The following is a 12564-nucleotide window of genomic DNA, read 5'->3' as shown; positions in this document are numbered from 1 at the left end:
AAAAGCCCAAACGAAAGAGCAAGATTTCACAAAGATAAGCTGTTCCTCGTCTTTTGATAGCCACCACATCTACACTATCACATAAAGCCAAAACCAGAATGTTCTCTTTCTCGCTTTGAATCAGCACCACCGCCCCCACCACCACCACCACTACTACTACTACAATACGATACTACAAATAAATCTCTCCTTTAATGTTTGGAATTCGCTTCGTTTTACTACAGCGATAAAACTGTTTACTTGTAGAAAAAGCTCCAACAAGAAAGCAACTAAAGAAGAATCAAGAGATGAGGGAGTGGCCCCGGACCCAACACAAGCAAAGAACCTCTGACAGATTACAAATCCAATGTAAATGCACGCCAGTTCTGACAAGGCATAACTTTGGTGCTCCCCTTATCATATACAAACTGACTCACTCACTTTACCTTAGTAGTTTATTTTTCTGACTGATTCAACCAAACACACCCCTGTATACCAGAAAACGACCCATCCATCTCCCTCTCGTAGTTCGATAATAATGCCTGCCATCTCACTTCTTTTTTTATCATTTTATTATTCATTTCTCTCTTGTGTTTTTTTTTTTCACCTCATGATTTCAATAAGAATATAAGATCATCACGCTTCTTCGCTAGATTCTGCCTTTCACATGCCTTTCACTTTATAACAAAGCCACTGTTCTCTCTCTCTCTCTCTCTCTCCTTAATTATTATATCAAACTCTTCTTTTCTCATTATTTAAAATCCTCTTCTCTCAAACCTTTTATTATTATTATTATTAAATCAAATAAATTAAAATTAAAATTTTAATATATTATTAAAAAAATTTAAATTTAAATTTTTTTATATATAAAATATCTGTTTTTACCACTCTCACTTTGAGATAAAAATCTCTTAGACCAAACGTTAAAGTTGACAACGAATTTTTTAATATTCTTTTTATCTCCAATTCTTTTAATTTTACGGTAATTTAAAAAATTCTCACCACGCATCTCATAATTTTTTCTGGTTTTTATAAAAAAATATATATATATTCTTATTTTTCGATTTTTAGATTTGTCATTAAATATATATTTTGTTTTAAATATCTTATGAATATGATAATGCAATTGTATGTGATATTATTTATCAAAAACTTAATTTTTTACATTATATATTATATAATAATAATATAAAAATATAAAATTTAAATATCATATTATTTATTTAAAAAATATTATAAATATTTTTTAAAGTTTTAAAAATTTTAAAATATATCTTTATTATGTTATTAATTCTTAAAAAATATATTGATTTATATTATATTATATATCGTATTATTTTTATTATGATTCTGTTCATATAATTTTAATATTCCTATGGTTGACTATATGATATAATAATGAGGAAAACTTTTTTTTTTGTGTGGATTTGTGGTATTAAATTGTTCATTCAGTAATTACCCTTTTTAAATGTTTTTTTAATTATTTAATACCATACTGATCAGGGATAATGCTACCAAATTAATTAGTAAATAAAAAAGGTCGAAGGACTTATTCCCAATCAAAGTTTGTTGTTTCTTCGAATCAATATTTATTAAGTATTGAAATCTCAAACACCTATTTATAAATGGTTAAAACTAATATAATCAGTTATATTATTTATTTTCCTAAAATTTTGAAAAACAAAATTTTTTTCTTAAATTAAATTTTAAAATATTATGTTTTCTCTCTTAGAGTTTCTTTCTTTTTCTCTATTTTATTTTCTGATGTCATCACTGACCGGCTTTCCTCTTTTTCCCCTTGTCGGTGTTAGAAATTATAACAAAGTGGTCTTCATCACTAGATAAAGATGATTCATTCGTTCAACGACAAAAAGAAAGGAACCCTTGTGTGGGGGGGAGGGGGGAATGCAATATTTCAAAGTTTAATTAAGAGAAAATTATTAATTTTTTAAAACTAGAAGAAAATGAATAATATTTTACTATTTGTAATATATTTTCATCTGAAAAGACGATTTTACCTTTAAAACTTAACTGATTTCATTAGTTTTCATTATCCATGAATAGGTATTTATATTTTTAATACTTAACCGGTATTGATTCGAGAATACAATAAACCTGGGTGGGAATAAGCCCTTTGGCCAATAAAAAATTATCAGACAAATTCATCAGAACTCGTAAAATTACAGAGATTGAAGGAGTAGGCATCCAATGTAACAGAGTAAGATTAAATGTAATTACTTAATAATTTATTGTTTATTTGCTTACTAATTAATTAGTCCATTAATCCAGTCTCCTGCACTTCTCTGGTCGTGGACAAATTGTGACCACAACATTCAGCCCACATGCAATGCTCCAATGAACTCTCCCCAATCACAAATTCTTTATACATAATCACTTTGGTTTTATCATATTCTCTCCCTTAAATAACGCATCCCCATGATAATGCTCAGTTTTATTATAACAATATTACTTTGCATCAAGAATCTCTTCACTTCGCCCCCCTTATTATTAACCTTTTTTCTTCTCTTGGCTGCACTGCGCACACGCAGCTGATGCAGATGTCTTAGTTAATTAAAGAAAACCGGTGTTGTAGACATAGAATCGATGCATGATGAGATTGATTATACGTGAAGAAATGTCAGGGCACCTTGTTTGAGAAGTTCTCTCTACCAATGAGATGTTATACCGGTGCGGCAAGGATACTTTGAGATGAGAAAAAAAAAATCATATATATAAGAATATAGGTTTAATTTTTTTTTATTATAGATTAGTAGTTGACTTGTTTAGTGTGACTTATCCTATTTGAAAGAATTCGATTTGATTCAAATAAAGTTTATTATTATTAAAAAAATAAGAGATGATATGGTTAGGGAGATTGAAAGGTCCTTCTAACATTGTGAAGTTAGAGTGTCTTAGCATTCGAAAGAAATTCCCATAAGCTTTATAAATGTATGGGTTTCTTTTTTTTTTGATAATTGGAAACTTTATCCGTATTTGTTGAATGAGTAAACCAGAGATATAGTGATCACATCCACAATTATTATATCAAGTATATTAAAATTTTATAAATATAACAGAAATTCGAATTTAAATTTTTACTTTATAAATTTTAATACTTAATACTTTATTAATTTTGTTAATCTTTAACATTAAAATCAATACGTGGGCACTTTGAAGGATTGTGACTGACATTTTGGGTTTATGTCAACTTTGAGTCATGCCCATGTGGTTTTTGTTTGTTGTTGAAGAAGAACATGTCTTTCACAAGAACATTGTGTAATACTTATGAACACTTATATCTATATGGGAAATTTCCTTATTTTGAGGATACTTTAAGACCACCGTTGGCTTTATTACTCATCCAAACTTTTTTGAATATTGAAATTTTTGCAATGGAGATATATATTTAAAAAGATTGGCCAAACGACTATTTCCCACCCAAGTTATGTTTTTTGTGTAAATTCCCCCGTTAACTTTAAAAAGCCTATTTACTTATCCATAAGCTGTTAAAAAAAAGTCAAATTGACAGGTTCAAAGGTAAAATTGTTAATTTACCTGTAATATTAAAAATAAACTTAAATTTAATTTATTTTTTACGCCCAAACCCTAACAACTAACAATTTTTTTCCAACCCAAGTTTTCAAAAATAACATTTCCCCCCTAGGGTTTCCAAACTTTAGGATTGAATTTTTCGACAAAGACAACGATCTCTAGGCGACGTCTCCTCCTTCTCGGCATCTCCTTTTCCAATTGTGCGACGTCTTCATCGACGACGATGTCGTACAACATCAAAAGTATACGACCGAAAGGTAGGGTCATCGAAGAGAGATAGTAGGTGTTTGGAGATCGCTGGTCGTCTTCGAAAAAATTGATCTGAAGGTTTGAAAATCTTAAAGGGAAAAATGTAGTTTTTAAAAACTTAGGTTGAGGGGAAACTTTAGTTTTTAAAGTTTTAGGAGACAAAATAGATAAAATTTTAAGGGGTTAGAGTTTCGTTAATTTTAACTGCTCATGGGTGAGTATTTAGTTTTATCAAAGTTAATGAGAAAAAAATTGAGAATGTAACATACCTTGGGTGGAAAATAGTCCTTTGGCCAAAAAGATTTTAAATCTTTGAAGAGTTTATTCAATATTAAAAAACAAAAAGATAATTTAAACAATTGGACAAACAGAATTATTTTTATAGTCAAAATTTCAAGTATACTTACTGTAGATGTCATTTTCATAACACTAAATCAGGGTTTGAATTTTTCTTTTTTTTTCGAAGGAATGGGTATTAATTTTCCAGAAATGAAGTAATTACAGCAAAACAGTGTTCTCATATTCTTAAGGGGCGTTTGGTTTTAATTTTTAAAGATTTTTTGGTAATTATTTTTATTTTTTTATTTGATTTATAATAATAAAATATTACAGTAATATTTTATTATTAATATTGATGTGACAGATAATATAGATAGTAATCTGTTTACCATTTTATCTTAGATATTTAAAGATTACAAAATAATCTTGATTTTATTATAATTATATTATATTTATTAATTTTTTAAAATAAAAATAAATTGATTTTTAATTAATATGATAATAATGTAAAAAATATTTAAAAATAATTATATTTAAAGATATTTAAGTAAAATAATTTATTAATAATTTTTTATTTTTTTAATTAAATATAATAATTATTTATATCTATCAAATTTTATCAAAAATAATAATTATTTATACTTAATAATCTTTATTTTAAGATAATTTTTTATTTTGATAATAAAATATTATCCGAATCGAATATATCATGAATGTCATAATTAAAGCATCAAGACAGGAAGCTAGGAAGTTAAATATCATAAAACAATCATGTTGGTCAATATTTTGAAGTGGAAAATTAGAAAAGCAAAAGATCTCCTCTGGACAGCCTTCAGAAAAGATTAATTTTGATAGTTAAAGCTAAAAAATAAATCATGACCTTACTTTTTTTTTATTTTTTTCCGTTCAACAATAATGCGCCTCTCAAAATTACACATCAGAGAAGAATTCAATTTCTTCAGCTGAATACTTTCTCAAAAAAGTTTCAGTCGAAATTAAAATTCTGAAAAGATCTAAATTTTTTAAAAAATACAGTTATATTATATATTAATATATATATTATATATTTTCTGTAATAATATTTTTAATTTTAGTAATAAATTTTTATCCCAATTAAATGTGTCCAAAGGATAATATTATGATCTCTATTTTCTTATTTTTTTTATAATTCTACCTATGTTATTTTTTTAGAATAAAAATCCTTATTTTTAATTATTAATAAAAGATAACATAAAATATATATTTAAATAATTATATTAAAGATATTTAAATAAATATAATAATAGTTTAGATCCAAATATTTTTTCAGTAATTTTTCTTCGATATATATATATTTTTAAGTAATAAAACATGGTACCCAACTAAAATCTTTTGTGTTTTTATAATATAAGATTACTTGCAACTTTGCCGCAAAGCGTTTTTATAACTTTTTCAAAGTACTGCCTAACACATCAAATCCTAAATAAATCAGGAGAGAAAAGAGGAAACTGTCTGTGTGTGGTTGAATGATTCATACACAATATTGCTGTGATTATGGCATGATTATATATATATACACACACACACACACATACACACACGCAATTAAACCAGAGCCCACTATTAATTTTTGATGATATATATGAGAGATGCATGTATCCTAATCATGGTGTATGAAGAATTATTGGTTACAGTAGAATATTGAGTGGCCCATATGGACCATTTCCGAAGAGTTAGGCTTTCTTCTTTGGTGAAGAAAGCATTGTTCAAAGCTTTAATGGTTAAAAAGGGTTCCATATACTTACTTGTAAGTGGCAAGGCATCCAACCAGAATAATGAACATGCATCTGCATGGTGTTGCTGTTTAATAAAGTACATAAACTCATAATGGCCCCCCCACTCGGCCACATGAATTCTGAGAATCAATAGAAGAAAAGGAAAAGAAAAAGAAAAGATTGCATAAGAATCTAGTGATGCATATCATGACAAATGGTGATGGAAGAAGGGTATCAGCCATGCCCATGCCTTTGCCGATGTTGATGATGCCCATTCTGAATGAATAATCTGAACCTTTGGTGCTGCGGCTATTCATGCAGGCTTTTGCATGAGAGGAATAAAACAAACAACCGTGAAGCATATGGCTCAGTGTGCCATCATCATCCATCATTCACCCAATTTCTTATTTTTAATTGTTTTAGTAATACTTGAGATTCCTGCCGCTAGATGCTGCTTGAATTGCAGTATGCATTGATTATTGTTTCTCTTGTGAAAAAATGGAATCTGGGAGAAGAGTGAAAGTTGATCAGTATTTTGCTTCACCAGTCATTTCTTGTATTCATGCAACCACATACTGATGGCCCAGAAGAAAAGAAAAAGAACAAAACAATTTATACCTATGAAAGGAAAGTTCCCTTTCTATTTTTTCCTTTTCGTTTTTAGACTGGCTTAGTAGAGTATTGTTCATCCCACCTCACATGATCCTCAGCAAAATGGTTTTCAATTTGATGTCTGTTTTCTGTTTTCTACAAGAATATTGATTTCTGTTAAGCGCATTTGCATAACGAAAATCCTGTGAAGGAATTTCTGCTTCTCCAGTCATAAATTTGGCATGCACTGTAATTTTATTCTCCTTATTTATTTATATCTTGTTACAGCAGATTGCCATCGACTTCACATCCAGAGTCTGTTTTCTGCTTCCTACAAGAAGAATATCAAATCTACTGAAGCACTTGTAGAGTGAAATTCCTAATCTATGAATAACGTTATTCTTTGTCCTCCATCACTTAGTGTCCTAATTAGAGTCAAAACAACGTATGGTAGAAGTCATACAACATTCTTTAGAACTCCAATCCCATCAAGAATGAAAAAGCTAACTTGGGTTCAAAATTAATGCCATATAACTAAGTCTTATAAGCAAAATTTTACTTTTATTTGAATTTATTGAGATGGTAAGTAATTGCTCACTCCATGAAATTTTGTGCTTGTGTTCACTTACAGATAAAGACTTGGGATAAGATAACAGATATATATTTGATACGTGTCATTATGTGATTTAATGATTTTGAATAAAAATAAAATAATATTTAATTTATGATGACACTTATAAGTGTATTTACATTTATATACTTAAAAATAGATACACATAATATTACTCTCGGACGAAATAAATAACCAGTGATAAAGACAGTGAGCTAGCACATCTCTGTGCAGTATGAACTGGGTTCCGTTAATTGGCCACCTGTGCCGGAGCTTAGAAAATGTTTGGTCTGTTGTAAAAGTAGAACCCTTTGTGAGTAGGGCTTAAAGCTCATTAAATCGACTAGGCCTATGATCACACCAGTAATTTAAGATTTGATACATGGGCTGCCGTCCTATTCTTGATATGGATAATATATTAGGCCTCGATTCGACACTTTAATAGAGGCAGTGACGAGCTGAACAATCAGCCCACAATATCACCGTCAAAATTTCAAACTCCAAATTTGCCGCTGCATCAGGTTTTATACTCGTATTTACTTAATACCCTGCTTTTTCTTTAACCCTAATCTTAAAATCTTTTCCTCTCAAACTTATTTTCATCTATATTTTAATCTAAAAATAAATTCAAAATCAAAGAAAACATGGACCAAAATCATCTTAATCTAAGTAAATAACATTTTATTATATTGTTTAAAAATAGAATAACAATTTAAAAATATTATAATAATTTTAAAACAGTTTAGAAATAAAATATTTGAAATAAACCATGTTAAAATTTTCCCACATGTTAAATTTTTTTTTTTTATAAATTATTTGAAAAGACAGAAAAACTTTCAAGTTAAATGGAATTTTGTCCCAAATTTATTAAATAATTTTGTATCGTAATTTATATTAATATTTATTAAAAATTATAAAAAAAATTACTAATACCAGTATAACTAGGGTGTCAAAGGCATATGATTGTATGTTTGGGGTGAACTGTAATTTTTAAAAATGTTAATAAATTTTTAAGGGATTTTTAGAAATTTAAAAAATTTCAAGGTATTTTTGAAATTTTAAAATATTTTCATCAATAATTTCAAAAATAATAATTAAACCTAAAAAATTGAATAAAACATAAGTTTCAATACATTTTCTGTCCACTCTATTTTTAATTTTTGTCTATCTATTCTATTTTTAAGTGCCAATGGTGTAAGCCCTGGAAATAACATAAAACTTTTTTTAAGGGCTCAATATCGTGTCAGAGATTATTTGAAATATAAGTTATAAAATTTTAATTGTTTATTATTTTTTATGTTAAATTTATATGTTAGATAATTATAATTTAATTATATTTTTATTAGTAGTACATATTTTGAAATGAATTATTTTTTTTAATCAGTAATTTAAAGGATCAAACTATATTTTTTAATTTGGTTTAGTTTGGTTTGAAAACTTGTTTGATTTAATTTAAATTATTTTTTGAACCGTTTTTTTCAGTTTGGTTTGAAAAAAGTTACGAAATTATACCAAACCAAAACATATAAACCCTAATAAGTTTGTGCTTGTTCAATTACTTTGTGGGATGCCAGGTTACTACGAACTTCAGTTAGTGATTCTGTTAATAACAATGGACTTTCGTGTTCCTCATCAGGGTCTCCATGCACATCTCCTCCATGGTGATTATGTACAAACTAAGCTCTCTGCTTATGGCTTTTATTTTATCAAATTTCTTTATTTCTGGCTGACTTTTTTGTCAATACAGTGGAGCTAGGTAGAACTTTTTATATTTTTTTATTTTTCTCAGGCGTGACCATGGCGTATGCAGCCTGCAATATGACGTGTTCGGGGAGGGAAAGAAGGCTCCAAGTTCTCCCTTGGCCTCCATTAGAAAGATATGGTGTGAGAACTGAGTGGCTGTAACTTTATTGCTATGTTTTTTATGGATTGAAGGCAAAGCTTGATTCCAAAGAGGGGAAAAAGATAATGTTATCTTATATTAGAAAGACGAAAATGAGAAATTTGATTAGACATTGGGTATAGAAAGACTTATTGTGGGGCTTAAATAATAGTATAAACTAGATTTCTTCATGCCCCAAAATTGATAATTTTATGATTAAGGTTTGACACTGGCTATTGTATTATTGAGATACCTATTCTTTTCATTATTTGTTCATCTTAATTTTCGTCATAACAATTGAAGAACTTCATACACACTAGCTGCTAGCTATATGGGCAGGACTATCGACCCCTTTTTTATCTACACAATTTAACCCTTTTTCTCATTCAACTTTGCTAATTTTGACTCAAGACAGGATGTTATTTACCCTCCAAAGCAAGTTAAATTTGACTGAAACAGAGAGTTATCTCCATGGAAGAAAGGTAAAGTAATACTGTTTAGACAAGCGCGGATTTGATAAGATGCAGGAAATTATTGGTTGGTTGGGAATGTTGCGGGTGCAGTAGAAAACAAAGCATGCTATATATTGTTATTGGCCAAAGGAATATGTTCCACCCAAATTTTATCCTAATCTCAAAAATATACCTGTAGATGAAAAACTCAAATATTCATTTATAGACTAATTTCTGTTATAATTTTCCTTTAGAGGCAAGAGAAAATCGTCATTTTATCCCTACTACAAAACCTTTAAAATTTATATTATTTCCCTCATTAATTTAGAAAACTAACAATTTCTTCTATTATTAAACTTTAAAAAATTGAATTTCCCCCTACAAAGGTAATTTCTTCCATCTTCGACTACCGGTTGCCGTTCCTGCCATTGGTTGATCTTCCCACAATCTTTTTCTCTCTTAATAGATGTTCCCATCTAACTGATTTCGTCAAATGAAGATGATGAAATTGGTTTGATGAACATCGACTGCTAGAGAAGAAGATGGTGGAAATGTTAGCTGATGACAGGAACAACATCTGATCATTGGAGATAGAAAAAAAAAACCCTTAGAAGAAAATGTTATTTTTCAAAGTTTAATTTAAAGACGAAATTATAAGTTTTTTTAAATTAAGAGAGGAAAATGATAGAAATGTTTAAGGTTTTGGGGTTTAATAGTAAAATAACGATTTTACCCTTCACTCTAACATAAATTAAATCATAGGTGGATATTTAGATATTTCAATTAACACAGATATACTTTTGAGATTTGACTTAAACTTGGGTGCGAAATAGTCCTTTGCCCATTGTTATTTGGTAAGCTAAGTTTACTTTGAACATAGGAAACCAAAAGAAAGAAGAGGGCATATTAGCATTGGCTTGTGAGCTGGAAATGCTTCCGACATTATATGAAAGAAAGCCTTAAAAAGTTTTCGTGTTGTCCACTCCCATTGACTTAAAGAAGCCATTTTACTACGGTCTAATCCTCCTCTCCTGTGACTCAACTACACGCGTACACACATAATGTGTATGCACATTATCAATTTAACACCCCATTAATTTTTATATTTATTTTTTTCATGTTACATAGGTTGTGTTTCTTTTATCTCAAATATCATATGAACAAAAGAAGCAAACATTTTAATTTAATATGAGTATATTGGAGATGTAATCGGATCTTTACAAGATTTCAAAATTAAAACTAGATTTGGGTCAAATTTGAGTTCGATTCGAATTAGCTTTAAACAAGCTTAGATTAAACGAGTTCATAATCGAGTCTGAGAATTTAACATTTTTGAGTTTGAACTCGAACTTTAGGAGTGTTCAACTTATCAAACTTACAAGATTGAAAATTTTAATATAAAATGATGTCATTTTATATAAAATACATTAAAACGATATTGTTTTAATACTAAACTGAGTTTATAACTTGATTTGAGCTAAAACTCAAACATCTTAGAAGTGAGCTCGAGTTTGGTTGTATACAAATCAAATTGAATTCAAGTTTGGTTCGTTTCAAATCTAGCCTTATTCAAAATAATTGATTGGGGATGTTTTAAGAAATAAGATGTTTAAAACATATTTGAGTCATATATAACCTCGCCTAATTTTAAAATTATTATAACTTATCTTAAAAAATTTGGATTCATATATAAAAGAAGCAGATGAGCATTCAACTTAAACAATCAAATTTGCGGAGAGGATCATCAATTTTTATCTTGAAGCAACATACATACACTCTCCAAACAGGTGGATTTTAGTGATACAAGTAAATAATGGATTGCTTAAAAAAAAGACATTGAATTTCAAATTAATCATGTGCATTATGGGTAGATACAAGTTTTTTGTGGTGGCAGAGCCTGTTTCCCACTCTTATTTTGCCTTAACGACACTTTCTTACCATCGAACTTTAAAACGACATTTTCCCACCCAGTTGGGAATTTTTTGTTAATTTCATAGCTAAAGGGCATAAAGGTAATTATCATATATGTAAAGAATATTAACAATTTTAAAATAATTTATGAAATGTCAACTATTGAGTGGCTGACACGTGACTACAATGGTTGACCTAGTGTGGTAAATACAAAAAGAAAAAATTTTTGTCCACCAGTGCAGAGGAAATTGAAAAGTTAGGGTGTTGGTGGAGACAAAGAATTTACAAAGGTTGGCTTTGTGATGGACAAACTGTAATTGGTGATTGACAATGACTCGCTGAAAGTTGGAGCGTTGCTGCATGTATTGGGTGGGCAAACGTAATATAGGATGTGGTCGACGAAGGTTTACAGTCTTGCATGCAACAGACTGAGTTATGTTTTGTTCTTCCATTGTGGGTCTGAAATATTCAGTTCTAAAAATTTGTTTACAGTAGGTTTTTTGCTTTGATATTGTCGATTCAATTATATTCAAATTATTTAGATGTCATCATGTACAGATTGAAGGCGTCTTTGGTTTTTTTTTTTTTTCCTTAGTTTTGTTTAAAAAAAAAAGAGAGATAGAAATTAGAAAAAATAGTTATTTAGAAATAAGAATAACATAACTATGTGTACGCTTTGAATATCCAATTGGGCATACGTGTAATATGTTATCATATGATTAGATGATTTTAAATTAAAGATGAAATAACACATAATCATAATATCCTCTGAATACTTAATTGAGTATATAAAACTGGATATACATAACATTGCTCAAATAAGAATATGCAGTGTTTTGAATTTGTAAGAAAGACCATAAACTATTGTATTAAATTTGCTTTGTTTCACCTTTAAACTAGATAGAATGATCACAAAGTAGTGTTAAAACTACTAGTGAGATAGATTATATTGTGTGTTTAAATATTGTGTTTAGTGTTTAGAACTAATCGAAAATTCCGAGTGAGGAAACAACCCATGAAAAACCCAAAATTTCCATACATGAGTGTTGTAAGGATGAGTTTCATTGAAGTGATATATCTGATGATGATGTTGAAAATGAAAATTAATTTTAAAATTATGCTAATATAGATCCTAAGGGTAATGAAAGGAGTGAGGGTGATTGGAAACTAAGGTTAATGTAGGGAATGAGAGTGATATGGGAACTGATGGTAATGTCAGGAATAAGGGTAATGTACAAGGTGATAACAAGGTTGAGAAAGAGGCTCAAAGTTTTTATTTGTCTAATTATGAGCCAAACAATGGGG

The sequence above is a fragment of the Mangifera indica genome, chromosome 1, assembly GCF_011075055.1.
Source record: "Mangifera indica cultivar Alphonso chromosome 1, CATAS_Mindica_2.1, whole genome shotgun sequence".
In the NCBI taxonomy this organism is placed as follows: Eukaryota; Viridiplantae; Streptophyta; class Magnoliopsida; order Sapindales; family Anacardiaceae; genus Mangifera; species Mangifera indica.
Note: the sequence above shows the minus strand (reverse complement) of the source record.